We start from the raw sequence: 26,814 nt of genomic DNA, 5'->3' as shown, positions 1-26,814 counted from the left end.
TCATCAGACGGATGTCCACTTGGACCCCCAAACTGTCTAAAGTCTCTGATAATGGCCTGTGTCCAGCAGCCTCCCCAGTGGCTGGGCCTCTCTCCTGATGTTTCTGCTGCTTCTTGGACATCTCCAAGGGCAGGAAGCCCAGGTTTGTGCCAAGGGGTAAGCAACCCTCCAACTGCGCTTCGCATAAGCCAGTGGACAAGCCCATTAACTCTCATCTGACATATACCCTGCCCCTCGAATCTGGGTCATTCTCCAAGGGACACATTCAAAATGTGTCCCTCAATACGTGGAAACCAGAACTGAATTTAAAACTTCAGACGTGGTGAGATTTGTGTGGGGCAGGAGGACTCCACCCAGGGTGATCACATATCTCAGCCTGACCCACATTCTCCTGCTGCAGAGGCCAGGGCTTCGCTCTCCACCACCCCTGGTCCAGGGAGGCTCTGTTGCTGGCTTCCTTGGACCTCCCACTCTGAGCTCACTGGCAGGTGTGTCGAGAAGTGGAGTCTAACTCTCAAAAGCCTTCTGTTTACTTCTCCCACCCTTTTCAACGTCTACATGGGAGCAAGGAGGCCTAACCCAGTTGGGTAGAGAGTGGACCTGAGCTCCCACGCCCTAGTAACTTCATTAACTGATGCAAATCCTTGGGAGTTTTCCTAAATATAGTCCAACAACATATATTGATTATAGGCACATTATACTCATCACAAGTACACAAACCAGAAATGAGGACTTAAAGGAATCTGGAAATTTTGTAGACGTGCTGAGAAAGCTATACAAGGTTACATACACAGTTACTGAAAGAGTCAAGGACTAGAACCTAAGTTCTAATTTTTAAAACCTGAATTTAATCTAAGTTATTTTTAGATAAACTTCTGAGTTAATTCCAACAGCTTAATTCTAGTGAAGGCGAGGCCGTTTGGGAATCAGATGTTTACAGTATAAAGAGGAAGCCTTTTTCTCAGTTGAACAGTTATGGAGATTTAGACGCATATTTCATAGCTTAAGAAAGCTATATAGATCAATGGTTTGGCAGCTGGCTGAAATAATTCCATATTTTAAAAATCTGTGGGGTGCATCTGTTCGTGGTTTTGAGTTTCTACCGCAGACTAACAATTTGGTGATAGCAAGCTGTCTTCCAATTAATGTTCCAGAAAACATTTTTATTTCAAGATTTTTAGAACCAGAGCCAAGATTTTTCTGGGATTTGCTTATACGAAGCATCAGTGTAGTTTTTGCCTTTTATAAATCTTTCACATCTAAAAGGTTAATAAGCAGAATGTCTTGAAAAACGTTTCGTCTGCATTTCTAAAAAAGCTTAACTGAGACTCTGTAATAGGTAACCTGCCTTTAATCTTTCCTAACCTATTGGATAAAGTCATAAAAACACTTAAAACCACATCACATTATATTTACATCATTCCCTTTTTAAGAATTATGCAATTTCCCTTGTGTTCTGCCCGTGGCAAACTTGGAATCGGACTTTACAAACATTCACCCTCCTAAAGCGGCTCACATGGTTTTCAGAGGCTGGCTCCCTTGTCCCCAGCCACCCATCTGTCTGTAAAATCGCAGCCCCTACCCTCGTCAAAAGTCCTGAGGTGAACGGTCCTTACGACACCTTTCAGATAAACCCCTTAGCCATCAGACCTGGATCCCGTGAAGTCACATGAGACGCACAGGGTACATATTGGTTTCTGTCCTTTCCTGCCTCCTGTCACTACTACACTCAGAGCTTCTAAAAGGACAGCAGGGCCTGGCCGCCCACTTATCTGTTGGGTGAATAAATAAGTAAACAAAGCCTAAAGCCAAACTGATGACTAACATGTACTCATTCTGTATCGTTAACAACTTTTCCTTTTCCTGTACTAGTTCGAACGATAACATAGAACATCTGAAAGTTTATACTAATGCAGTTTTGTTTTTTCATTTGAAAACTGAAAATATGATTGAAAAAAGTCTCACACTCTGGCACCGGCTTTCTACCTTGCCCTAGAGCTTTTGGTTTAGAAATCATCAGCTCTATGGGGCTATCCATTTTGCGTATATGGGAGTAAGGTTTTACTCAACCTCGTATCAACTTTAAAGCCAGTATATTGCCATGCATGAGATCTCAATAATTATTTGGGGGAATGCCTAGAAGGCTAGGCAGGATGTTCTTTGCTTTCCTTGGATGGGAAAGAGAACACAGAGAAGATAAAGAGAGTATGTGTATACACAAGAGACTATGACTACAATTAGCACAAGTACAAGCAGTGAAAGACGGAGGAAATGGGAAGCACGGTGTGTGTTATTAACCTCTTGGAAAGAAAAAGCAGGAAGTGAGGAGTATCTCTTTTACACGCTGATCCAGGCCACTGTGGACAGCACAAGTGGCTTTAGGGAGAGGCGGGGAGGGCAGATACTGTAGGTCACTGGTCAGGTGGTCTTCGGGACAGTCACATGCCTACAGCTCTCAGCATGACACTGGTACTGTAGGAGCCCAGATATACACAGGCTGCTAAAAACCGTTAACCATTTTGGTCAGATTTGCTGCAGTTGAAGCTGCTCTCTAACACCATCCACAGCAGCACAGAACAGATGTGAGGTCTCCTTCACTGCTTCTGAAGTCCAAGTTGGGATATGCCTTTTACCATTACAGGAGCATGCGTGTCTGCTGAAATGCTGCAGTGTGAGGCGGGTACTCAGTGTCTATGTGCTGAATGAATGGTTTCGTACGAAGTCCTTAACACTGAGGATGCTCTCTGCCTGCTTCAGCTGGCCATGATGGAAGCCTCCCTAAGCTCTACGGCCACAGGAAAGGACAGCTCTCTGTCCTTGTGACCCCAATCAGACAAAGCACAGGGCTAATGCTGACATGCTGGCCACATGGAAGAACCTGGGTGATGATGGTCTCATCACAGGCAACACCACTGAGGGAACACTAGCAGAGCACAGGCCAGGCCTGTCTCCAGCACAAAGCCTCCTGTGAGCCTCATGGTTCTCCAAGGCAGGTGTGAAGGCAGCCTCGTGGAGGAGAACAGTCTCGGGTGCGGATGCAGCGTGAGGCAGGTGTGAAGGCGGCCCCAAGGAGGAGGACAGTCTCAGGTGTGCATACAGCGTAAGGCAGGTTGTCAGAGCCAGGCTTCAAACCCTGACAGTCCGACGCTCTTTCCCCTCTACCCCAGTTACCGGACCACCTTCCCACCTCTGCCCGGCAGGAAACTACTAATTAAAACTATACACTAACTCCTTCCCCCAAACGAGAAGCATACGGCTAAAAAGTACTATCACTTGCAAAGCAGGCGGAGTAATGAGAATTCTCAGTCAGTTCACCACCAACCTTCCGCGGAACAGCTCCTTCCGCTAGAACAGAAAGCCGACACTGCCACATCTAAGTCTCCGGGCTGACGCTGAACACATCCATGGCCCGTGCTCCCCTCACTCTTTCCAGCCCTGCCCTCAAGGCTTACTGTCCTGCGGGCTCCCAATGACCTCCTGACGGACACCTGTATCCACTTCCGGTCGGTCCTCACCCCACTGTTCCCACCTTTCCTGTTAGGGGGACCGCTCTCCAGCGGCAGTCCTCCCCGGATACTCTCCCGGCTCCACCCACATCACCTGCCCTGGGTTCCGACCCCCAGGGGGACCCTGCTCCCTGCTCCACTGGGCCCGGTGTTTGCATTCCACAAGGGAAGTGCAACACCACGTGAGCAGAAGGGACAGACTTTCCCACCCCCAAACACGAACGTGCGCGGTGTTTCCTTTCCACAGTCGAGTGGAAGCAAAGAGACTGTTTACTCAGTGCTCCCTTTACACTGGATAAATAGAGTCAAGGCTAAGTTTTAATGCACATAAATATTCAACCTAATTGAGCACTTACGATAATAGGCGATGAATATTTTCAACTAAGTATAATGAAGAGTGGCCATTCTGAATAGAATTTCCTTGGGGAATATAAGGAATGTTCAGGGCTTTCCAAAAACATGTCTTTAATAAATTGCTTTCTGCCCAGGGCTCTCCCCACTAAGGGTGGGCGGTGCTGATCCCTAAGAGCCTGCTCGGGGGACCAGAGCTATGTGGACTTTGGAAACAAGTCAGCATGCAACCCACACCCATTTCCCATTTAGATTCTTGAAGAACCATGAAGTCCAATAAATACAAGATGCCTTCTGTTGGCGCCTCAGACAGAAATACATACAACGTATGCATACACACTCTAAGGCTGCCATAAAATGAAAAATGAAATATCCACCCAAATAACTGTTAGAGAGCTATGTAAGACCTAAGTGTGTGTATGGCAGGGATGGGAGTCAGGGGGGCGGGGGGAACGATTGCTTCCAGACAGAACTGCTGAAGGTCAGAAGTGATTTTTCTAGGGAAAACTCAAGTGTGCTTCAGTGTTTTTCATCCTTCAGAGGAAAAACCAAGCTCTTCCTTGACCAGGTAATCGAATATGCATTTTCCCGGTCACCCACTGAACTCTCCCGAATATCTCACGGCTTTCCCTGTGGCCCAGATCCCCGCGTCCAAAGGCATCACAGCGATGCTCTACTTCCTGTCCTTCCTCAAGTCAGGGTCAGCTCGTGACTTGGCAACAACGGTGGATTACTGCAGGCACACACTGCCTGCTATTTAAAGGGATTTTTTAAGTCTATTTTTTTTGAATTTGAGCAAACTCTGGGAGATAGTGGAGGACAGAGAAGCCTGGCGTGCTGCAGTCCACAGGGCAGTCCAAGAGTCAGTCATGGGCTTAGCGACCGAACAACAGCAACAAAGCATACAGGAGCCTTCGAAAGAAACATCTAAACACAAGAATGAGTCATGAGCACTCAAGAACATGCCAGGCACTGCGCTAAGACTGGACATATATTATGTCCTACAATTCCCAAAGGGCTCCCCGAGGAAGGCACCATCACCAGCTCACCTGTTCCACACATGGGAACCAGGGCTTGGAGAGGCCATGTGTCTTCCCCGCCGTCTCAGCGCTGTTCATGCGAGATCTTGGCTTTGAATCAGATCAACACTCAAAATCAGCCTTGCTTTTAAAATGACATAATCCTGCAAGTTTTACACGGGACAAACTTTGCACTTAGTTTCAAGTAAAAGCAGGCTTGCTACTGTTTTCATTCAACAATGAAAACTTTCTTCATTACACTGGAAGAACTTCAACGTGTTTTTAAATGAAAACAACAAAGCAGCATATATTCAGAAAGCCATTTGGGGCTGAGAGGAAAAAGAATGATCCTCAGTGTTCTACATACGCAAGAAAAATTCAAGGCCATAGCTGTAACCCCTCATATGCCTAAAATTTAAAAAAAAAAAAAAATGAAAGCTGGTCCCTTGAAAATAAACCAGAAAAAAATGAAACAACAACCAAAAACAATACCTCCCAACCCCAGACTTCAGATTAAATGTGAATTTATGGTTGTGTTCAGACATAAGAACTTAGAGGGAAAACAGATGACTTGCCTACAATAAACACTAAATCTCAGTTACCTACAGTGTTGAGAAATGAGATATTTCACACAAGGTAGTTTTCCAGAACTATAATTGCACATGAAACATAAATTCGACTCAGTCTACAGTGGCATATTTGGATACAGGGCATGACCTTTGGCCGGTTTTTGCTCTTCACTAAGTGTTTTCTGCCTTATCTCACAATGTAGGGCTACCAGCTGCCACTGCCTGCTGCTGTCAGCTCCACACCAGAGGCTGGTCTCATTGCTGGACTAGGGCGGAATTTCTTCATCTAGTAGGACACCTGTCAGCCTCACCTCTGCAATCATGGAGCAGATTTTGCAATTGCACCTCTGCAATTGTGGAGCAGAGAACCAGAGGATGGAGATTCTTATAGCTGTGAATGAGATATGAACCTGAATTTACTACCTGACGTCACACAAGGGCTTCATAGGCAAGCTGTCTGCACTCAAGCAGACCACAGCTGGTCTGGACCCACGGGCCCTGCCCTTCAACCTGCCTACACACACACACCTGACTTGCAGGAAGCCTGATACCCACTAAACGAAGACTTGGCTGACCACACCCACCTTGACTGCCTGCCCAAGCCACACACGCCAGCCTAGCCCTTCGAGGTCTATGTAATCCTCCAAAACAGACCTTGTCTCAAGAGCCTGGGCCACTCAGGGGCCCCTATGCCTCACTTCCTGGTTTTTAGTGGTTGGGTTTAGGAACAGTGGAAGGTACTGCATAAGAGACTTATAAATAAGTCAGGATTTTTTTAGAAGTACTCGATTTAAGAAAAGGCAGAGGAACCAGAGATCAAATTGCCAACATCCGATGGATCATCAAAAGCAAGAGTTTCCAGAAAAACATCTATTTCTGCTTTCTTGACTACGCCAAAGCCTTTGACTGTGTGGATCACAATAAACTGTGGAAAATTCTGAAAGAGATGGGCATACCAGACCACCTGACCTGCCTCTTGAGAAACCTGTATGCAGGTCAGGAAGCAACAGTTAGAACTGGACATGGAACAACAGACTGGTTCCAAATAGGAAATGGAGTACGTCAAGGCTGTATATTGTCACCCTGCTTATTTAACTTATATGCAGAGTACATCATGAGAAACGCTGGGCTGGAAGCAGCACAAGCTGGAATCAAGATTGCCAGGGGAAATATCAATAACCTCAGATATGCAGATGACACCACCCTTATGGTAGAAAGTGAGGAAGAACTAAAGAGCCTCTTGATGAAAGTGAAAGAGGAGAGTGAAAAAGTTGGCTTTAGCTCAACATTCAGAAAATGAAGATCATTGCATCTGGTCGCATCACTTCATGGCAAATAGATGGGAAACAGTGGCTGACTTTATTTTTCTGGGCTCCAAAATCACTGCAGATGGTGACTGCAGCCATGAAATTAAAAGACGCTTATTCCTTGGAAGGAAAGTTATGACCAACCTAGACAGCATGTTAAAAAGCAGAGACATTACTTTGCCAACAAAGGTCCATCTAGTCAAGGCTATGGTTTTTCCAGTGGTCATGTACGGATGTGAGAGTTGGACTAAAAGAAAGCTGAGCACTGAAGAACTGATGCTTTTGAACTGTGGTATTGGAGAAGACTCTTGACAGTCCCTTGGACTGCGAGGAGATCCAACCAGTCCATCCTAAAGGAGATCAGTCCTGGGTGTTCATTGGAAGGACTGATGTTGAGGCTGAAACTCCAATACTTTGGCTACCTGATGCAAAGAGCTAACTCACTGTAAAAGACCCTGATGCTGGGAAAGATTGAGGGCAGGAGAAGAAGGGGATGAGAGAGGATGAGATGGTTGGATGGCATCATCAACTCGATGGACATGAGTTTAGGTGGACTCCGGGAGTTGGACACGGAGGCCTGGCGTGCTGCAGTTCATGGGGTCGCAAAGAGTCGGACATGACTGAGCAACTGAACTGAAGTGAACTGAACTCGATTTAAATGGTTCTGGAAGTAAAATCATCAGTTGGTTTCGTTCTCAGGGCTTCTCACCAGGGACGTTCTGACCGTCTCTCTGAAGGAACTGCTATGATACTAGTACCCCAAGTTCAGGCGCTGCAGATGCCGAACTGACCCAGGGATCCCGAGTTCCTACAGTGGTTTCTTCACACAGAAGCTCCACACTGCATGTCTGAGCCAATAAAAGAGCATACGAGGCCACGAGGCTGGAATATCACAAAGTCTGCAGACTACACACATACAGCCTACATCTGTGGTTTACAAAGGGAAAGCCGAGTTCTGTGGTGACCAGTTTACATGAGCTGGATAGGACCTAACAGGGCAATTCCTGGCAGTTCCTTGAGGATAAGCCAGGTCTCTGTCATATTCCCAAGGCTCCCCGTGGCACCGGGCACACAGCAGGGACTCAACCAACGTTTGGTGACAGCAACGTATAACTCAAGATTAGAAGCCAGTCTGGGGCCTCAGCCATCTAGCATCAATCCTCCTCAAACACATCTGAAAGTGGCTATTCCTTCCATTTCAGACATGGGAGATTAACAGGCCAAATTCTGTCAAGTCCCACTCTCCCTTGTAAATCTTTCAGAATTCACGTGCTGCTGTGTGACTTGTGACAAATGCATTGTACTCACTCAAGATCACAGTTAAAAGCATGATGAATTTAGAATTTATCGTCCACGGAAAAGTGAAACGTACCACCAGCGATACACTGGGACTGCAGGCACGAACTGAGGTTCTCTGGGGCAAACCAGGCATAGAGTCACACTAAGTAAGGGGACGGAGAATCTCTGCTTGGCCAAATGAATCCCAACTATGTATCTTGGACTAGAGCAATTCTGACACAAAGTTAAACATGACAAGGATACCATCAGAGCAAAACTGGTACAAGATGGGAAGACTGGCAGATTCTAAGGGAACTGCTACAAGACGGCTTAAGAAGAAAACAATTTGCATTTGACTGCAAGTATAAAATATTTTTTAGAGAATTCAGTTACAACATTTTCCCCACAGAACCTGATACTTTTCTCAGTAATCAGGTAAGATACCTAGGCCAGAACCTTTCAGCCCAAAACTTCCCTCTACAATCCTCTCATTGAAGTTAAATTATTAGGAAAATTAACAGTCAAGTCAGGAGAATTGGACTCAACATCGTTAGTTACTACGTAAAACTTCTGAGCAGAAACACATTTTCTAAAATGCTTTTCTATTTATACTCAGTGGGCCTATTCTTAGTCTTACTTTGTTTTACAATGCAGGAGAGACTGGGGTTCAATCCCTGGGTTGAGAAGATCTCGGAAATGGCAACCCACTCCAGTGTTCTTGCCTGGAGAATCCCAGGGACGGGGGAGCCTGGTGGGCTGCCATCTATGGGGTCGCACAGAGTTGGACATGACTGAAGTGACTTAGCAGTAGCAGTGTATATAGATGTTCATTCGGCTTCCCTGGTGGCTCAGTGGTAAAGAATACATCTGTCAATGCAGGAGACCTGAGTTTGATTTCTGGGTCTGGAAGATCCCCTGGAGGAGGAAATGGCAACCCACTCTAGTATTCTTGCCCAGAAAATCCCATAGACATAGAAGCCGAGTGGGGACCCCTACAATCCATGGGGTCGCAAAAGAATTGGACTTGACTTAGCAACTAAGCAACAACACATACGAAGAGGTGAGTACATTTAAATGCTTTTTGAGAAAAATAAAATAATATTTTATTTTAAAAATACAAATAATTTTGTTATTTGTAGTATTTCAAAAAATGTTACCTGTCTTGGTTGTTCACTAAAACATTTCAGAACCTCAAATTTTCTGTTTCCATATTCCTTAACAATAAGGGGAACATGTAAAGTGAAACAAATAAAGGATATTTTCTATTTCCCTGTTAAAAGTAATAAACATGAACACCCCAGCCAGGCAATTTAATTTCAACTCAACAAATATTTACTGAGAGCTAGGCATGGCCTGGCATTTTGCTAAGCACCAGAGATAAAAAAAAACTGCATACCAGTAGTATCAATATGATTAAATAAAATCGGCTCAAGGATATCAACAACACCAAACTCAAAAAAGCTGGCTCTGTAATTTCCCAGATTGATAATATGGTAATCAGTGGAAATTATCTAACAAATAATCAGTAGGCAGACATGACCCAGCAAAGTGATCACGGGCAAATACCTCTGACTGTGACGAACACGGTGATGAACAGTTAGCAACGTGCTTACGTGGTGGGAGTCCTACGCTTGTTCTGCTGTCAGTATCTTGCAAAATCTCTCTCCTGATCATTTGTGTCACAGCAATGGTCATTACTTAACATAATTCTACTTAAGAATCCACATATAAATGGGTTCTGCTAGCCTATTGTGGGTTCCCTCTTTCCTTCTCTCCATTTTTAAAAACGGGTTCCGCAAAATATCCTAACTTAAATGTTTTAACTAGATATCAAAATTAAACGATTTTCAATTTACTGCTATTAATGGTTATATTTTGAGTTTCTACTGGAGTACTGTATGAATTCAGTGAATTTGAGTATTTTCCATGTCCCTTAGCCTAAAGTGTTAGTGAAATATACTTAACAAAATTGGATCCTTTTTATCACTGTTTATTCACTCCATTTCTTAAATTTTGAATGCAAATGCCTTCAACTTAAAATATATAAAAGATGTGCTTAATAGACTAATAAAACCCAAAAGCAATTATGAAAGCAATTCCCCAAACGTCCCACTCAGCTGTCAAAAGTGGGTTAAAAATTGGGAATGATGACAAAGATAAGTCTTTACAGGACACAGCACACAGGTAAGAGTTAAGCTATCCAGGGAAAAGTGGGCCCACGAGGTGAAAGCTGGTCAGGCTGCAAGTGAGTTTTATTCCTGTAACTAAAATCTCCTGACATTCACTTAGGTCAAAACTTAATCTTTTTCACTAGAAAAATGGAAACTTTGCTAGATTAGAAGAACTCATTGGGCAGTACTGATCATGTAAATGAATAGAACATTAGTTTGTCACACTTAAATCAATGATCTCAATAATGGTGAATACAAATAGACTCTACATTTCATAGTCGACCAACTGTCTTGCTTCTAAAATCTCTGTCGCCAAGAAAATGGCAGAAGTGAAATCAGATGGAGAAGGGGGCTGTGTGTGAGAGCTGAAAGAAGATAAAAATAACTTAAAACATAATCTGATTGATAAAATATTTTTCAACAGTGGATTTACATCCTTTAAGTGGATGGAACTCATTTAGAAGCTGCGTAGAGCAAATCGATAAAATGCTGACCACAGCCCCACGTGATGCTGCAGGCCCCTGTATGTCTCTCTCCAGGTTGTCACATGCGATGCCTGCCACGAATTCATTTATCTCCTGCTGATCTCTACAGACGTGAGGACAGAACCCAAACATTCCTGCAGGGATCAAAGTGTGCTCTTTTAATTTGCAAGATGAAACACTATTTTAGGCAAACGGAGTGAACCAAGTCTAGACGTGAAGAGACACATGATAGAGCAAAGCCTCTGAGCACACAGGACACGGTTCACACGACAGACAGCGGGGGAACACAAAAAGAGCTCTTGGTAATTTTCTGGCCTAGATTTGGCTATGAATCATTCTGACCGGAAGGACACAGAGAGGCTGTGAAGGACGCAGGATTTATCATCACATGCCGCTGGGTTTAGAACCCAACTTCTGCCCAAATTAGCTGCATAGCTTGGGCTGAATTGCTTATTTGATCTGCGAAGTGAAATAATATTCTAGCAGAATAAATCGTTATGTAAAAGGTCTAGAATAGCAGGTTTTCACTATAGGAAAATCATTACTATTAGTGATCAATAACCTGCCTGCCAATACAGGAGACATAAGAGATGCAGGTTCGATCCCTGGGTTGGGAAGATGCCCTGAAGGAGGGCATGGCAACCCACTCCAGTATTCTTGCCTGGGGAATCTCATGGACAGAGGAGCCTGGAGGGCTACAATCTATGGGGTCACAAACAGCTGGACACAACTGAAGTGACTTAGCACACAGCACGTTCTACTATAACACTCACAAGCACACACAGCTCAATAATGCGATCAAGGTGCTCATCCCAACACTCCCCATCTGGGGACGAGGAGGAAGGAGGAAGAAGAAAGGAAATGAGACATTATTCCTAGGGATCTAGAAAAATCCAAGGAGACCAAGACCACCAGTGAAATCCCCACACATACCAGGACATCAAGCCTGCAGCCAGGGTCTTGGCTCTGCTGTGATTCTACGTATCTAATTAGGGATGCAACAAAAAACACAGGATGCCCAGTTAAGTTTGAATCTTAGACATACCGCACCTATACGAAAAAAAAGCATTCACTGTTGACCTGAAATTCAAATTTCAATTGGGTGTCCTGTATTTTTATTTGCAAAACCTGGCAACTCTATTTCTACTGCCTCTTTTCTCTTAATTCAACTAAGGGGAGCCTTTATCTTCAATTCCCAGAGACTTGAGAAGATGGTTTCTAGCAGGGCAAAAAACAGCATCGTTCATATACAAAAGTTTTTCTATGTTTCCCCAAGCTTCCAAGGAATTCTGACTGGGATGTCATTGGATCCTCATTCTAAACACCTGGCACCTGCACTCTGCTTTGTGGATGAGAAACCACGGCAGAGACACGGCTGTCATCCCAAGCCCACCCCGATCCTTGGCACATCATCAGATTCTACGGACCTTCCCTCGGTCGAGAGTATTTGAAGACTTTTGCATTAGGACACAAAGCAGGTTAAACATGCTTTCCCAACTCCCTCCTGTTCTCCTCAATTTCACATACCCAAATGCTCATTCACAGACTAGATCGTCTCTAATTTTCTCTGATCTATGACCTGTGAAATTGCTAGGTCCCAAGGTCTGTTTGTTTTAAGAATCTCAAACAGAATTTGTACCTCCACACGCTGCATCGTCACAGCCTGCAAGACAAGCTCCACTGCACTAAAGGAATGCCAGGTTCCCATGGAGCCTGTCAGAACCTTTCACTGCAGCCGAGCGGTGTGTTACCTGCAGTCAGCTTCAGACTCCAGGTTCCCTGCGGGTGCAGGTGACACTCTGGCTCATCATTTCCTTCCCCATCACCTGTCTTCCTAGAGCCGGTTCTCTGAAGGCCATGTGGCTTCCCTCTGCACACAGCACCCTCCCTTCCCTCTGCAGACACAGGTCTCCACCTCTGCCTTTGCGGGCAGAGTAAAAAACAATGCATGAACTTCGAGAGTAATACTCTCAAAGGGTATTCTTACTGCTATGCCCATTGAGTTCTGGGTGCTGGGTTATTTCTTGAATGGCTGCCTTTTACCTCCCTTCTTTCCTACATCTTTATGAACAATCATGCTATCCGCTTTTGAATAAATAAGACAAAATGGCAGAGGCTAGAGCTTTTATTGGCCTTATCTCATATGCAGCATGTTATCACACACGTCTTGTAAAAATATATGGTCTGAAAGCAAAACGCTGCGACAAAGTGAAGGAGACTTAAACATACCCCTGCCCCATGTCATTTCCATATATTTTACAGGAAACTTTCTCTTAAGAATGAATATGAGTCAAGAGGGCCTGGTACTCCTAATGTCTGCAGTCTCAAAATCTTTTTCTCAAAAAAAGAAAAAGAAAAAAATCCTTTTCTCCAGGATCTGGATAACAATGAAAATAAGAGCTGCCCGGATGCACCAGGTGCCAATCCTACTCTAAACGCCACGTGCCCTGTGAAGTGCCGTCATAAACCCTCTGACACAGATGAGGAAGGGGGAAAACGGAGTAACCTGCTCAGTGTCACATAACCTGGGGAAAAGGAGAAGCTGGCTCCAGAGTTATGTTCTTCACCTCTGCATCGTCCTGATGCCCTAATTTAAAATTCCTGAGCTGAACTTTTACATGGATGATAGGTCTGGATAGAAGGAAAAGAGTATGGTGAGGAAAAAAATAATAATGAAAAGGGACCTAAATAGTATTCTTGGCTATTTCTTGAGTTTCCACAAAAGAATAGTTGACAAAACAAACCTTGACACCATGTTATTCTGGAATACTAACAGAAATTAGGAAACTGAAATTTATCTATAACAGTCTTATGGATTAAACTCATGCATGAAAATGTTTAAAAAAACAAAAGAATGATTACTTTTACTGTAAAAAAAAAAAAAAAAAGGCTTGTAACTGAACAAAATAGAGCATATTATCTTCAGGTAAAAGTTCCCTCTGTCTCCTACCATTAAATTTATTCAACATGCTGAGTTCATCACATACAACAGATGCCAATAACACTGGGAGGAACGTAAGAAGGCTGCCTCCTCCTCCAGTGGCTGATTTGTGTGTGTGTGTGTGTGTAAGAAACGTAAGGAAAGAAGGCTGCCTCCTCCTCCAGTGGCGCGTGTGTGTGTGTGTGTGTGTGTGTGTGTGTACTCAGTGGTGTCCTAGTCGTTGCAACCCCATGGACTGTAACCCTCTAGCTCCTCTGTCCATGGGATTCTTCAGGCAGGAATACTGGAGTGGGTTGCCATTTCCTTCTCCAGGGGATCTTCCCGATCTAGGGACTGAATCCGTGTCTCCTGCATCTCCGGCACTGACAGGAGGATTCTTTACCACTAAGCCACCTGGGAAGCTCAAAAACATAGATGGTTCTTGGGTTAATGGAGAAAGTCTAGTTATGGCCTTCTGTCTAGGAGGGAATTCCTTCCACTCCTCCCCTACAGTAGTGCCATTTACTGGTCTCACCTTTCAAGATCAAAAATCTCTACCTGTAAAAATCTATTTATGTGCCAGATACTGGTTCCCTCACTCAGAACTGATATGTGGGTATATATTTTTATTGCATAAGAATTGGAAAGTTAATAGATTTATCTGAACAGATAAATGGTCAGATCACAGTTCTAAAATTTTTAATAAATTGATTGAATACAAATGCCTCATAAACAACATAATGGATTTTGACAAAAACATTCTGTAAACATATGAATGTTACAGAGAAATTCTGTTTAAAAGAAACTTGTGTCTTATGATTTTCAGGAAATTAGGACATTTAAATATTTAAAAAGTGAAGCTCTGAATCATTAAAACACCAACTGAAATGAAATGTGACTATATACACCACAAGAAAAATTCCAGACCAAAATACTGGATCAAAAGAGGGAAACTCACTGAATTAATATGAGAACAAATTTAAAGAAAAAAAAGGAGAAAGCTTAAATCATTAAAAATTATATAGATGGCTAGTTCCTTGATATAGATGCCATTAATTGAGGGCTAAAGCTCAGTTGGTAAAGAATCCACCCTGGTTTGACCCTGACCCTGGGTCAGGAAGATCCAATGGAGAAGGGATAGGCTACCCACTCCTGTATTCTTGGGTTTCCTTTGTGGCTCAGCTGGTAAAGAATCTGCCTACAATGTGGGTCGACCTGGGTTTGATCCCTGGGTTGGGAAGATCTCCTGGAGAACGGAAAGGCTACTCACTCCAGTATTCTTGTCTGGAGAATTCCATGAGCTGTTTAGTCCATGGGGTCCCAAAGAGTTGGATGTGATGGAGTGACTTTCACTTTCAATTAGAGAAAACACAGAATAAATTCTTATTTTGAGCCTCAGGGAGCAGTTAAGAACAGAGTAAGGTCCAAGAATTCAGTTATCATATTACAGCATGGGTTCTCTGAAGAAAAACTGAGCGCTTTAGCATTTACTATGCTCTAGGTCCTTACTGGAGAAGGCAATGGCACCCCACTCCAGTACTCTTGCCTGGAAAATCCCATGGACAGAGGAGCCTGGTAGGCAGCAGTCCATGGGGTCGCTACGAGTCGGACACGACTGAGCGACTTCACTTTCACTTTTCACTTTCATGCATTGGAGGAGGAAATGGCAACCCACTCCAGTGTTCTTGCCTGGAGAATCCCAGGGACAGAGGAGCCAGGAGGCTGCTGTCTATGGGGTCGCACAGAGTTGGACACGACTGAGGTGACTTAGCAGCAGCAGCAGGTCCTTACTATTCTAAGTACTTTACACCAATTAACCTAATAACTACATACTACAGCTGCTGTCAAAAGAAGCCCACTTTACAGACGAGGAACCTGAGGGGCAGCGAGGGCAACTACATGATAACCTAAGAACTGGCAAGTGGAAGAGTCAGGAAAGGTGATCACCCTCCAGGATCCACTGCAGTATACATTGACCACAAACAACTACATGTTAGCACTAAAGGAACCTGTAAAAGCATCGAAAACAATATTCTCACATCCTATAAACTGAGGCCTCGTCACACGGGTCTACAAAGTGATCCTTGATTCCTACCCGCTTGCTCCTTTCACAAGACTCCTTATCACCTGCTATTGACCACCTTCACAGTGACTTGGATCAGTATACAGGTTAAAAGTGTTCTCTGACTGATAACCAGTTTTTTTACTTCTTTACTTCTCCTCTGTTACAATGAGCAGACACATCTGTGGAGATAACATTAAGAATAATATTCCCCTATGAAATAATCTGTTTATCTTATTTACAGGGCATGAAGCACTATGTAATAAGAACATCATAATGGTGTAAAGGTACAAGCAGTTTTAATAAGTAAAGTTCCATACTACTAACTAGCAGATGACTGTAGCCAAAAATAATTGTTTTCAGACTATTTTCAACTAGCAAATTAAATGTTAAAATAGATGCTGCATCTGATGAATACTAAAGTTCCTTTAAACTCAGAGATTTCATGATTTTGTGAAATCATACTTTTTGGTGATTTAGTGGATGTTGTACCCAAGCATCTGACAGGAAGGTGTGTCAGGACTCCACTGAACACCATCAGGATATGCTCCTTTTATGGGGAAAACGAGGGACCATCTCGTAGATAACAGGCAAGTGACTTTAAGGGGAAAGGAGGAATGTGCTTAGGTTCCCAGAAATGCCAACTGATAAATCCTAGTTCCAAGATGACCAGCTCATCACAAGAACGGAGCACTGCATTTCCTCTCATGGGTGCACAGTGGCCTCTACTGGTGTGAATGCGGAATCTTGAAAGGCAATTTTCTCCATAAATTTTCAGAGGCACAATTAAGAATACTTATCCTTTGGAAACCTTTTAAAATTTTTAATTAAAAAAGAAATTTCCTCCTCTACTAGTATTAAACATTCCAATTACAACAGACCACATATACAATATCACAGAATGGAAAGAACTAAACAGTATTTTCATTAAAAAATTAACCCTGCTGGTGATAGCAATACAATTTAAGTGTCATGATATCAAAGGTCTTATAAAAAAATAACTTTTTGGAAATACCTCTAATAAACTCAAAAGTTATCAAAGGCACCAATTACAGGGTAAGAAATTGAAACTTTCAGCTGTCAAATATTACATGGCCCACATTCCCATGACTATTTTGCTTTGTTGTTTCCGAAATAAAACTTAAAGCTTTTTTTTTTCTTTTAAGTCTCAAGGATTATCCGAAATAAAACTAGTTATAGATCAGGCTTATTAAGTTTATAAAAACTTCCAATGAGAAAATTTTACTACATGTGAAAAAATGTCAGATAATACAGTTGATCCTTGAACAATACGGGTTTGAACTGGACAGAATCAGTTAATACACAGAATTTTCACACATTCTTTTCAAGAGTAAATACTACAGAACTACAGAATCTAAGGTTGACTGAATCTTAGATACAGAGCCTCGGCCAACTAGAAGCACCTGAAAGTTATACGTGGGGAGGGTAGGCATCCCTAAGCTCCGTGTTGTTCAAGGGTCAATTGTACTTGACCTTAAAGGCAGCCTTAATATGCTTTGTTACGTAACAGGCACACACATGCAATTATGATGGAAATACTGTACACAACTTTGTACAAAAGTAAGAATTTTAAAAAATCAATATGAATTCTTGTAGGCTGAAACAATTTCCTTGAAACTTCATTTCCATAAATTTCCAATGCAGAAAATGAATCAGGAAAAAATTCAAAATGGTACTTTTCAGTGATGAATTTGCAAACCAAATTTTATTCCAATGACAGGGAAATACAACTTCTCTAATCTTGCTCATATTCTTTCTTTTTAACCAAGCTTAATAAAAACAGTTGAAGGCTGGTGAATAAGTTGGGTTTTACACAAAACATATACACAGATTAAATGGAGAGTTGTTTTTCAAGAAGTGTTATTTATTGCTTAAATAAGGGTAATGAATGGGTTAGGAAAAATGAAGACATTTTATTTAACTTGGATAACTAGGATTTAAATATTTCTACACTATACTTCCTTTTCATTATTTCTACTTATTAATTGGTCAGTATTTGTTGTAGTCCATGTTTAAGGCACAATCAAGAATAAAAAGGTGAATATGGCATTATTGGGGCTTCCCTGGTGGCTCAGATGGTCAAGAATCTGCCTGCAATGCAGGAGACCCGGGTTTGACTCCTGGGTCGGGAAGATCCACTGGAGAAAGGAATGACAACCCCCTCCAGTATTCTTTCCTGGAGAATTCCAAGGACAGAGGAGTCTGGTGGGCTATAGTCCATGGGGTTACAAGCAGTCTGACACAACTGAGGGACTAACACACTCATGGCACTATTCTTGCTTTAAGGAACTAGCAGTTAGTAGGAAAATAGGATTGCTACATACAATTATAAAGACATATTTTAAATAATTTGGTCTTTAAATATGAAGTTTACCCTCAAAAGCTAAGATTTTCGAGAACTCCACACCTCACCACATACAGTAGTACCTACAGCCACTTGAAAGGGCTGCTTCTGCCGCCTCTCTTTTTTGGGGAATTAAATGGGGGAAATTATGCTTCTGGACCAACATCTGTCCATATACACAGTTGTTCAAGCAATTCCTACCATGTAATTCTCCTCCTATTCAACCAATCATACCCATAAAATATGCCCTGGAATCAAATACTGAATGGATGCCTGGAATTACAGACTGAACGGACGCATCATTTTTGAAGAGAAAGACTAAGCGGGAAGTGAAAACCCATCGTGAGTCCATCAGAGTCTCTGCTCTCAGCCTACAGGACAATGCTAACTCACATCAGGATAGCAAATGACGCTACAGAAAGCAGTTTCCTAAAAGGTAGCTCTAACTCACAGAAAGAATTCATGGTTTTCAAAATCATAAACATTACGTCACAAAATTCTATGTAAATACTCAAGTCTTGACAGTACTCTAAAACAGCATGTCCCCAAAAGCAATACAGTCATTTAAAACTCTACCAAAACCGTGTGTAAGAGAGAGAAACAAGAAACAACTGAAATATTCCTCAGTAGAGGACTGAAAGGTCATTTAAAACTCTGCTGAGACTAACAGAAAAACAGGAGATGGATGCAACGTTCCTCAGAAGACTGGTTAATTAAATTACAGGTAACTAAACTGGAGTATTACAGATGTATTAAAGAGAACGATATGCTTTCCTGCACTGAAAGTGTCTGGAAGGATACGTACAAATGGCTGGCTGACTAATTTTGTATTTTTCATTTCATATGCTTTTGTACTTGTTGAATGTTTCATGATAAAGATGCAGTATTCAAAAAATAGAAAACAATAATAAAATAAATACTATTTTGAATGACAAAAGCCCAACCACAGTTCTGTGAGGAGTGGAATGAAAACAGGAGTGTGAGAGATCTTCACAACAATAAAAAAAAATAAACGACATATAATACATAACTTTTTTGTCAAATGAATACTCTGATAAATTCATTCATCTATATAAACTAATGTCAAATTAAAAACAAAAGACAAAAACAAAAAAAAAAAACAATAACCCAATTCAGTAATGTACCAGTATTCCTAAAAGGAAATAAACCTTTACATGAGAGTTACTGAGTGTGGGAGTGTTATGTCTGACTCTTTGCGACCCCGTGGACTGCAGCCCACCAGGCTCATCCGTCCATGGGATTCTCCAGGCAAGAGTACTGGAGTGGGTTGCCATTTCCTTCTCCATGGGATCTTCCTGACCCAGGGATCGAATCCAGGTCTCCCGCATTGCAGGCAGACACTTTAACCTGTGAGCCACCTGGTTATAATGGTTTATAAAATATTTCCTATTTCCACAGTTATCCTCACAAGTTTTTCTTGTTTGTTTGCTTTATTCAACACTTTGCTCCAAATGTTAATACTCCAAGAATTAAGTTGTGAGCAGTGCTCCATACTCCTCACCCTGAGGAAGCTTTTGCTGCAAACACTTCAGAATGGTAAACACAGTAACACAGCGTGAAGAATTTGTGTAAGTCATTGCAATAAATTCCGTGACAGATTCTACCCCTGGGACAGGATTCTCTATGGGGACTAAGAAGGCAGTAAAAATGGTTTTGAAAACGACCATAATTCAGAAACACCAAACACTGCTTTTAAATGTAGATCAAATTTGAAGGCTCCAAGATGTCATAACTGAGAGATCATTTCCTCCTTTGCTTTTTGAAAATATTGTAGGAAGAAAAAAAAAAACCAAGCAACAACAAAATCAACTATGTTACCTAGTATGAAATTTCACAATATAAATTTTTAATTTACTAACTGGTATAGGTAGAGGTTTGAGCTTCCCTGATGGCTCAACAGGTAGAGAATCTGCCTTCAGTGCAGCAGATACAGGAAATGCAGGTTTGATCCCTGGGTCAGGAAGATCCCTGTGAGGAGGAAATGCAACCCACTCCAGTATTCTTGCCTGGAAAATCCCATGGATATAGAGGAGCCTGGTGGGCTACCGTCCATGGGGTTGCAAAGAGTCAGACACGACGGAGCGCACACACACATGATAGGTAGAGATTAACTGGAGAAAGCAACCAGGAGGAAGAAAACAAAGGTAGACTTGTGGCTAAAAGATACTTTATGCTCCCTTGTCTGTGCGCGAAGAGAGAATGAAGCAGGTCTACTGATCACCCGCAACTGCAGTTTGATCTTGTGAGCTGCTGATCATTCATTTTAGTCAAGGGAGACTTGCTCTGTATAAAAATGTGCTTGCCAACACTGACAATTCACTGGGGGCCGTGAAGAGTACCTTGTTTTTTTTTTAATTCTTGAAAGGTTCAGGGTTAGATTAATTTAAAAATCAACAGAGGAAAGCAAAAAAAAGAAAGCTAGGAAAAGGCAAACTTCACTGATTTTACAACATCACCGGAGGCTAACTATGTATTTAACAGATTAAATTCCCAAAGTGTCTGTGTGTGTGTGTGTGTGCATGCCCCTTAGAAGCTGTGTGAAAATCATGTGCGCGACGAAAGCAAAAGCAAACCTGTCACTGAGTCCTTACTGACCTTAAAAAAATAGTCAATTTTGTCAGCATAAGAGAAAGTTTACAATGCAGGTGTTTTTGTGACTCTGATTTTGAGAGTCAATTCACTAGCCCACTTTTAGATGTATCATCTCGGGAGACTAAAACAGTAACATTCTTCATCTTCTGGCAAAGCTTATCACCAAATGATTAAAAAATCTGCTCCTCATGACTATTTATTAGAGTCAAAATTCAACATCAGTTCATTTGGCAATGGCAAAATGCTGCTGAAGCTTACAAAACGAGAGGAATGTTAATAGCTCTCCAAGCTAAGTCCTCTCAAATTAAAAAAAAAAAAAATACCCAACTTTAAATTAGAAATGATGGTATAACCCAAAGGGGTATACCAGCACCATATAAACAGCCAAATGACCTGACAGTCCTGAAGAAATGAAGATTTATCTTTTAAAGAGTTTAAAATATTTTATATTCAGCTAGGAGCTCTCTTGCTCCAGTACCAAACTGAAATGGAGACATCTTCATTTCTGAGCAGGGAATAGTTCCTCTATCTTAATAACTAAGAGCACAACGTAACCTCACAGCAGATTTAAAAATCAAAAGATCTTTGGAAAAACTGAAAATTAATTTTTGCTATGGCAATGACATTTTTTTTACTGTATAGTAACGCTGTGTCCAGAGAAGGCAATGGCACCCCACTCCAGTACTCGTGCCTGTAAAATCCCATGGACGGAGGAGCCTGGTAGGCTTCAGTCCATGGGGTCGCTGGGAGTCGGACACGACTGAGCGATGATGTCACTTTCCCTTTTCACTTTCATGCATTGGAGAAGGAAATGGCAACCCACTCCAGTGTTCTTGCCTGGAAAATCCCAGGGATGGGGGAGCCTGGTGGGCTGCCATCTCTGGGGTCGCATCAAGTCGGATATGACTGAATCAACTTAGCAGCAGCAGCAGCAGCAACGCTGTGTCATGAGCACTTTTTTTTGACAACTGATTGGAATTTCAAAATCCTCCCTTCTGGTCGAAACTGACTGTGTGTGTTAGTTGCTCAGTTGTGTTCAACTCTTTGCGACCCCATGGGGTGTAGCCCACCAGGCTCCTCTGTCCATGGGATTCTCCAGGCAAGACTACTGGAGTGGGTTGCTGTTCCCTTCTCCAGGGAAACTGACTGATTAGCCCTTTAATGGAGAGGCTCTAACACTCACCTTCATGGACCTGGTTAGCTTCTTACTCTTCATTTAAATACACAACTAAGCTGCAAACTACAACACTGTAGTCTCTACTATAGTCTGACGTATAATACAATGAATCTGCATTATGACGGACTCCCAAACACTTAACTACAAAACCCCTTTTCCTACTTTTAAAAACATATTTTTAGGCTAGCAGAAAACAATCCAAATTAAAAGTTATTATAGGAGACATAGAGAAGAAAAGGGGTGTGTGTGGGTGGGGGTAGGGGGCAGTCAGGGACAAATCTGCCTTGTAAAAATGCTTCCCTCAGGAAAAAAGACAGGATGCACGCTTGCATCTTAGATGATAACTGATCCACCCAAAATGCAAAGCATGTGATTGCTATATTTAAGAAGATATATCTGTCTTCTTAAAATACTGCTCTCAGACTTTGCAGGTTAATTAGAATATAAGTAAATAAATTGCTTCCTTCCTTCTCACACTATAAATAAGAGGTCCCAGTATAAGGATGACTATCAGCCTGGACACATTAGAAAGAGAGATTTTAGTTTCAATGTTATCAGAAACCAAAATGGAAAATAACATGCTATGTATTACATTGATGGGGAACAAACAAACATTTCTGGTTCCAAACCTAAACCCACCTAAAAATGAACATAAAGAAATCCATTTATCTTAGTAGTATTTCTCAAGTAGTGTTTAATTTGCTTTTCAGTCAAGTAAGTAATAAAATGATAATAGTTTAGATTTATTCATACTTATAGTAAACAGAGGTCAATAAGGGTAAAGAGGAGCCAGGTGCAATAAAAAAGGTCAACTGTTGAAATTTTTACCAGCAAACAGCAAGCTAATTTCAGTTACTCCTGTAACTTCTGAGGCAATGTTTTGGAATTCCTGCTTTAACCTTTTATTTTTCCCCCAACTCTGGCAATTTAAATTACTAGAATTTAAGAATACAAATTGACTATGCCAAAGCCTTTGACTGTGGATCACAATAAACTGTGGAAAATTCTGAAAGAGATGGGCATACCAGACCACCTGACCTGCCTCTTGAGAAACCTGTATACAGGTCAGGAAGCAACAGCTAGAACTGGACATGGAACAACAGACTAGTTCCAAATAGGAAAAAGAGTACCTCAAGGCTGTATATTGTCACCCTGCTTATTTAACTTATATGCAGAGTACATCATGAGAAACGCTGGGCTGGAGGAAGCACACAGTGGAATCAAGATTGCCGGGAGAAATATCAATCACCTCAGATACGCAGATGACACCACCCTTATGGCAGAAAGTGAAGAGGAACTAAAAAGCCTCTTGATCAAAGTGAAAGAGGAGACTGAAAAAGTTGGCTTAAAGCTCAACATTCAGATAACTAAGATCATAGCATCTGGTCCCATCACTTCATGGGAAATAGATGGAGAAACAGTGGAAACAGTGTCAGACTTTATTTTTGGTGGCTCCAAAATCACTGCAGATGGTGATTGAAGCCATGAAATTAAAAGACGCTTACTCCTTGGAAGGAAAGTTATGACCAACCTAGATAGCATATTCAAAAGCAGAGATATTACTTTGCCAACAAAGGTCCATCTAGTCAAGGCTATGGTTTTTCCAGTGGTCATGTATGGATGTGAGAGTTGGACTGTGAAGAAAGCTGAGCACCGAAGAATCGATGCTTTTGAATCGTGGTGCTGGAGAAGACTCTTTCGAGTCCCCTGGACTGCAAGGAGATCCAACCAGTTCATCCTAAAGGAGACCAGTGCTGGGTGTTCACTGGAAGGACTGATGCTAAAGCTGAAACTCCAATACTTTGGCCACCTGATGTGAAGAGCTGACTCATTTGAAAAGACCCTGATGCTGGGAGGGATTGGGGGCAGGAGGAGAAGGGGACGACAGAGGATGTGATGGCTGGATGTCATCACCAACTCGATGCACATGAGTTTGGGTGAACTCCAGGAGTTGGTGATGGACAGGGAGGCCTGGCATGCTGCGATTCATGGGCTCACAAAGAGTTGGACACGACTGAGCGACTGAACTGAACTGAAGAATACATATTCAGTGGTTACTATAACACACTCTAAGTTGGAACCTAATAATTACAGAGGATGGGTTCGATCTCTGGGAAGAGAAGATACCCTAGAGAAGGGAATAGCTACCCACTCTAGTATTTTTGCCTGGAGAATCTCATGGACAGAGGAACCTGGTGGGCTACATTCCATGCGATCACAAAAAGTTGGACCCAACTGAGAGACTAACACTTTCACTTTTTCACTTTTGAAGTAAAGTCTAACAGGTAGAATAGGAATCATTCAACTCCAAACATTGGTAACACTGACAGTATTATAAAAAAGGAATTTGATTTAATGAGCTTTGACAAACCAGACACCAGCAACACCAGACAGGCTGCTTATGTTGCTAGCAGTCAGTCCTTCCAAGGGGGAACTGTTAGCTTTACTACGCAACAAAAACTTGCTTACACTCTAGGAAAAACTGCAGAACTGTGTCCCCCAAATTAGATTATTTAATGTTCATTTAGCTTCCAGCTGAGAGCAAGATGCCACACATAACTTGGTCTACTGAGAAATGTTCCATTAAGACAGAAACTGATCTGAAGGAAATGAAATCTAAGACTACCTGATAAAATAATTCCATAAAAATTACAATTCTTTAATCTGTGGTTCTCAAAATTTAGTTATGCCTTTAATATACCTGGATTGCTGGTTAAAAAGGCAGGTTTCCTCTACCTGTTCCCAAAGCTTTTAGCTCCACTAGGTCTTGGGACGGAGAAGGCAATGGCACCCCACTCCAGTACACTTGCCTGGAAAATCCCATGGATGGAGGAGCCCGGTGGGCTACAGTCCATGGGGTCGCTAGGAGTTGGACATGACTGAGTGACTTCACTTTCTCTTTTCACTTCCATGCATTGGAGAAGGAAATGGCAACCCACTCCAGTGTTCTTGCCTGGAGAATCCCAGGGACGGGGGAGCCTGGTGTGCTGCCATCTCTGGGGTCACAGAGAGTCGGACACGACTGAAGTGACTTAGCATAGCATAGCATAGGTCTTGGGAGGAGCTAGTTTGCATTTTGAACAAGCCTTGCAGATATTCTAATTCAGGTTACCCTTGGTGCACATTTTGAGAAGCACTGACCTTAAAAAGTGACATGTGGTCCCTTCTTTACTGTGACTCCACTGAGCAATGAGCCCTGTCCAAAAGCATGAATTCCCTACCATTTTATCATTAGCCTTGTCCAACGAAAATATGACAAAGAAAGCTCTGTTTATAAAATTCACTTACTAAAGTAATTTTTTTTTTTTTAATTACCAACTTAATAAATAACAGCAAATTGTCATGAAAGGAAAAAGTGAAAAAAAGAAAGGTGACAACCCACTTAGAATTCTGCTGGGACCAGATTTCTGTGTCACAAAGAAGTGACCACCACCCACACGAGGCAGCGCGGAGTTACTCTTCAGGTCTGTCCACTACCATTTGCCTTCGCTACACGCAACTACCGAAATCATCCTCTCCTAAAACACCACTTCATCAAACCATTTTTCAGTTTAAGAACCTAAACTAAGTGGTTCCCCACAGCCTAAGTGATGAAATAGGAACCTCTCAGCTCCTGAAGCTAAAGATTCTGTGTAACCCAGTCTCACTTAAGCAACCAAACCATAAGTCACCTGACTCATGGGGTGATTCTACATCTTATCAACCTCTGAACGGTTGACTACCATGACTTCAGTCTGCACTGCATCCCGTTTCTGATTAGCTGCAGCATGTCAAACACCTTCACCAAATAGCAAAGTGTCTACTACAATTGCTCTGTAGAGTTCCACACCCTTCCGTTCCCTAGTGACTTTCCAAGTTCCTTGAATGCAGTAACACTGAAAGAATTTCTCACCATCTCCATCCCAACCCGCTCAACTCCCACTCAAACAAAATACTAGTCATATAATCGACCGGATAATAGTTACCACAATTTCATGTTTTCCTGAAGGAATACCTGCAAATCATCACACAGGTATCTGAGTAACTATTTCAAGCACTATTTGTAGGCACTACAGCTTCACTTTGTAAATTGTGTGTGTCCTCAATTCCCTCTTAGCTGAGTCTTTTAAAACAAAAATGATTTTTTCCCATTTCTGGCATTACATGAAGTTTTATAATACTTCTTCTCTGAAAGTTAAGAGTTTTCTACTTGTAAAAGTTCTTGACACTGATACTACAACTAATATGAGAAGTTAGGGCATTATGCGCTCCCTCCCCTCCCACCCCCTGGCCCAAAACCAAAAGCACGGAATCTATTTTTTTTTTAAATCACACTAACACTTTGAGATGAATTTAAAGTAAGGAGTTTATTTCCTGTGTACCCTATTCAGTACCTGGCATATATGATCATGAGATGTTAGCTGCTAATGATTTTGGTTTTACAGTTTCAAAACTAAGGATACATACCATCTGTCATCATTAAAGATTTTTATCTCTATGATTATCTTTTTTGAATTAATAAAAAGAATAGGTCTATAAACATGGCAAATGGAGACTATCTAAGGATAGAAAAATCATTATTAGGCTTGGTATTTATCATCTTTTAAATTGTGGTATAAAATACACAGAATATTAAATTTTACCATTTTAATGACATTTATTTTTATACTAAGAAAACTGTTGAAATAATACTGACTAAAATGTGGAATTTTTTCCTGTTGTTACAACATCTGAATTTGGAATCTAGTATTAGCAAAAACTTCCTTCACATTATACATACTATTACTGCTGACAAAAAAAATTAAAATACACTATTGAATGGTTAAGTCACCTATAAATGTTTCAGGAGTAAAATAAAATGCTAAGTGTTATACCTGCTAGATTTCCTGCATTTTTCTTCAAATTCACAAATGGTTCCTAGTAACAGTAGCAGATACTCTTTAGAGTATGTTTCAGGTCCTGCTAATAATGCACTTTACATGCATTTCAGATTTTTGTTTTCTTACTGAGGT

General features: G+C 41.8%; 1 long non-coding RNA gene across 1 annotated transcript in view; it reads right to left on the bottom strand.

Annotated features, from left to right (window-relative positions):
- Positions 1–26,059, bottom strand: part of LOC129620185 (uncharacterized) — a 42,489-nt gene extending 16,430 nt beyond the window's left edge. Inside the window, exon 1 of the long non-coding RNA XR_008698423.1 lies at positions 11,620–26,059. This is a non-coding gene — a long non-coding RNA (uncharacterized LOC129620185). The remainder of the gene's footprint in view (positions 1–11,619) is intronic.
- Positions 26,060–26,814: the final 755 nt, after the last annotated feature.

Source organism: Bubalus kerabau, chromosome 9 (genome assembly GCF_029407905.1).
Source record: "Bubalus kerabau isolate K-KA32 ecotype Philippines breed swamp buffalo chromosome 9, PCC_UOA_SB_1v2, whole genome shotgun sequence".
Classification (NCBI taxonomy): Eukaryota; Metazoa; Chordata; class Mammalia; order Artiodactyla; family Bovidae; genus Bubalus; species Bubalus kerabau.
This window is presented reverse-complemented; position numbering and strand designations above follow the sequence as displayed.